General features: G+C 35.6%; 1 non-coding gene across 1 annotated transcript; it reads right to left on the bottom strand.

Moving 5' to 3' along the window:
* Positions 1–352: 352 nt before the first annotated feature.
* Positions 353–479, bottom strand: LOC118913899 (small nucleolar RNA SNORA25). The gene has a single exon (XR_005025400.2). It is a non-coding gene; the product is annotated as a small nucleolar RNA SNORA25 (small nucleolar RNA).
* Positions 480–4,378: the final 3,899 nt, after the last annotated feature.

Genomic DNA, 4,378 nt, shown 5'->3' with positions numbered 1-4,378 from the left:
CCCCAGTCCCTTTCCTTTGGTAGCTGTTAGTCCATTCTTGGGTTCTTTGATTCTGCTGCTCTTTTGTTTCTTCAGTTTTTGCTTTGTTCTTATACTCCGCATATGAGTGAAATCATCTGATACTTGTCTTTCTCCACTTGGCTTATTTCACTGAGCATAATACCCTCTAGCTCCATCCATGTTGTTGCAAACGGTAGGATTTGTTTTCTTCTTTTGGCTGAATAATTTGCATACATTCTTGAAAAGTATTTTTATAGGGTATAGAATTCTAGGTTATTAGTTAACTTTTTTTTAAACTTGGGAGACTTTATTTACTCTCCCCCATCACCAATCATGGATATGAGTAGCTTGATCTTATATCTCCTCAGGAAAGCATAGCACCATTGAGTGACGATTACATCCTATGGAGAACTTCAATCTTTGGTCACAGTATTACAAGCTCCTGGTTTTGACTCCACAAGCCCTCTTTGAAATGACCTAGGTTAACAGTTACTTTTGTTCAACACATTGAGGTAGACTACTGGTCTTTTGCCTTCTGTTGTTGGTATTGAAAGGTCAGCTATCTATTGGTTATTTCTCTGAAGTTAATCTGCCTTTTTTCCTGGCTACTTTTAAGATTCATTCTTCCTCTGTCTCTGTCTCTCTTCCTCACTCTGTCACTCACACACATGCACACACACAACCTTCAACGCCTCCTTGCCCACCCTGACCAACTCTGTCTCTGTGTAGTTTCATTATGATGTATCTAGGTGGGGATTTCTTTTCCTTTATCCTGCTTGGAATTCACTGGACCTTTTGAATGTTAGAATTTGTCTCATTATTCTGCCTATAGTGAGCACATAATTTATTCTCTCAAACAGGACTCTCCTGTTTAAGTAAAAGATGGTATTAATTACTGAGCTGGGATAACAGGCCTAAGCTAGACTGTCTCAAGCAAACAGTATATAAATGGTCCCCATACCTCTGTCTCTCAGCCATTTTATGCTTACTGCTTATGTGGTGTATCTTTTTGCAGCCATTTACTTTTGACCTTTCAGTATTTTCATATTTAGTTTGTGTATTATTGACAGCATATGGTTCAATTTTGCTTTGTCATCCACGACGACAGTCTGTTCCTTTTAATTGAAGTGCTTATACCATTACTGTTTGACATAATTATTGATATGGTTGGATTTAGGTTTACCATTTTATTCATTTTCTATTTGTCTTTTCTGGTTATTTTTGTTGCTGTTGTTAATGTTATTCCTCTCCTGTCTCCCATCCTCACTTTAGTTATTTGAATATATTTTAGTATTTTATATTATCTCTTGGCTTTTAGCTATAAGAGTTTATATTAGTCTTTATTGGTTGCACTAGCAAGTAAAATATACATCTTTAGGGAACCCTCCTACACTGTTGGTGGGAATGTAAATTGATCCAGCCACTGTGAAAAGCAGTATAGAGGTTCCTCAAAAAGCTAAAAATAGAAATACCATGCAATCCCATAATTCCACTACTGGGAATTTACCCAAAGAAAACAAAATCCTTGATGCCAAAGGATATATGCACCCCTATGTTTATTGCCACATTATTTACAATAGCCAAGATATGGAAACAACCAAAGTGTCCATTCAGTGGATGACTGGATAAAGAAGATGTGGTACATATACACAATGGAATGTTACTCAGGCATAAAAGGAAAGCAAATCTTGCCATTTGCAACAACATGGATGGACCTAGAGGGTATTATGCTAAGTGAAGTAAGCCAGGCAGAGAAAGACAAATACTGTATGATTTCACTTATATGTGGAATCTAAAAAATAAAACAAATGAACAAAATAGAAATAGACTCATAGACATAGAGAAGAGACTGGTGTTTGCTATGGTGGGGCAGGATTGGAGGAGTGGGTGATATAGGTGAAGGGGATAAAGAGGCACAAAATTATAATTATAAGATAAATTAGTCATGGGGATATAAATACAGCATAGGGAATATAGTCAATAATATATCTTTGTATGTTGATAGTAATTACACTTACTGGGGTGAGCATTTAATAATGTAGATGACTGTTGAATCCCTATGTTGTACACCTGAAATAAATATAATATTGTATATCAACTACAATCAAAATAAATAAATAAATAAATAAATAAATAAATAAATATATTTAAACTAGTCCTAAACTTTGCTAGTCTATTTAGAATTACTATTGTATTATTTCATATAAAATGTAGAAAGTTTTAAACCGTATATATCCCTCTAATCCCCAATCTCATTCTTTATAATTATCCTGTTATTATATCTGCCTACATTGAAAATCATATAAGAAAATGTTATACTTTTTCTTTAAATGGTCATATGTATTTTAAAGAGTTTAAGAAGTAAACTGTTTCTAATGCTTTTCATTTGTTCTTGAAGATACAAGCTTCCTTCTAATACTATTTTCCTTCAGTCTAAAGAACATTACTATGTGTTTTCTTTTTTTCTGAAAATGAATTTATTTAACCTTCATTCATTCCTGAGGGATATTTTCACTGACTATAGAATTCTGGGTGATTTTTTTCTTTTATCACCTTTAATATGCTATTCCACTGTCTTATTTTCTTCATATTTTCTGGTGAGAAATCCATGGTATTCCCATTTCATTGTCATCAGATAAATGCAAATTAAATCACAGTGTGGGACTTTTAGCTTCTGATATGGCGGTGTCATCCTTCAGTAGAGCAGTCTCCCACTGGCACCTGTTCACCTGACAAAATATGAAAAACATACTTGAGGATTTTGATGACAAAATATAGGCCAGGTGTGGAGGAGAGCTGAATGTTGGAGAAGCAATGGGCATGGGCATGGTTTTGTGTTGTTTTTGTCTTTGTGGCTTTGCCCCATGGGCAGGCATCAGCTGTTCAGTGAGACAGGGCAGCAAAGGCAGCTTCCACTCATAGACATGGTGCTCTCTGGCTAGGAGAACAGAGGAAAGAAACCCAGGCAACTCTGACTAGATAGTGATGGATAATTCCCAGAGCAGAGGGAGCTAGAGAAGGGGATAGCCTAATCCCATGTATGCGCACCATGAAAGTCTCAGGCTGACCCTGGAACCACATATCACAAAACACACTCAGAGGAGCAGAGCAAAGGCCTAAAGACTTGATCTGATATTTAAACTACCATCACCCATGGGTCCTGGTTATTTTGTTTGTGTTGTGTAATTTGCCATAGAGTTGAGTTCTTTTTTTCTAGTTATCTCGCTGTGGTTAATTCCATTTTAATTTTATTTTGGTTAGAAAACATATTCTAAATTGTTTTGATATTTTAAAATGTGTTGAGGTTTTCTTTATGGCCTAGCATATAGTAGATTTCAATAACTGTCCTATATGCCCTTGAAAAAATGTGAATTCTGGCTCTTTTGGATGCACAGATCTATTAATGAGCATTACATTGTTCATTATGCTCTTCAGAACTTCTCTATGTATACTGATTTTTTTAGTTGCCTGTTCTATCCACTATGAAGATAGAAGGGTTAGTATTCCTTTATGATTGTGGAATTGTCTATTTTCCTTGTTAAATTTTTAAGTTCTTTTTACTTTATATAATAAACTTAGAAACTATATTATTGCCTTGAAGTCTACTTTGCCTGATGTTAATGTAGTTATGCCAACCTTTTGGTTAATATTTGATTGATGTATTTTTTCTATCCTTTTTCTTTAGAACTTCCTGTGTCCCTATACTTTTTAAAAAATTAATTAATTAATTTTGTTGTCATTAATCTACAATTACCTGAAGAATATTATGTTTACTAGGGTCCCCCTTCACCAAATCCCCCCCACAAACCCCATTACAGTGCTGTCCATCAGCGTAGTAAGATGCTGTAGAATCACTACTTGTCTTTGTGTTGCACAGCCCTCCCCATGCCCCCCCCACCTTATACATGCTAATCGTAATGTCCCCTTTCTTTTTTCCCACCCTTATCCCTCCCTTCCCTCCCTTTCTCCCCAGTCCCTTTCCCTTTGGTAACTGTTAGTCCATTCTTAGGTTCTATGATTCTGCTGCTGTTTTGTTCCTTCAGTCTTTCTTTGTTCCTATAGTCTTTGGGATTGAGGTGAGTCTCTTGTAAGCAGCATAGAGATGGGTCTCACTTTTTTATCCATTCTATTATTCTGTGTCTTTAGATTGGTGCATTTCCTCCATTTAAGTTTATGGTGATTATTGAAAGATATGTACTTATTGCCATTGCAGGCTTCAGATTCATGTTTGCCAAAGGTTCAAGGTTAGCTTCTTTAGTATCTTACTGTCTAACTTAACTCACTTATTGAGCTATTTTAAACACTGTCTGGTCATTCTTTATTTTTCTCCCTTCTTATTCTTCCTCCTCCTCCGTTCTTTATATGTTGGTTGTTTTAT

Source organism: Manis pentadactyla, chromosome X, assembly GCF_030020395.1.
Source record: "Manis pentadactyla isolate mManPen7 chromosome X, mManPen7.hap1, whole genome shotgun sequence".
NCBI lineage: Eukaryota > Metazoa > Chordata > Mammalia > Pholidota > Manidae > Manis > Manis pentadactyla.
Note: the sequence above shows the minus strand (reverse complement) of the source record. Positions and strands in the feature narration are given on the sequence as shown.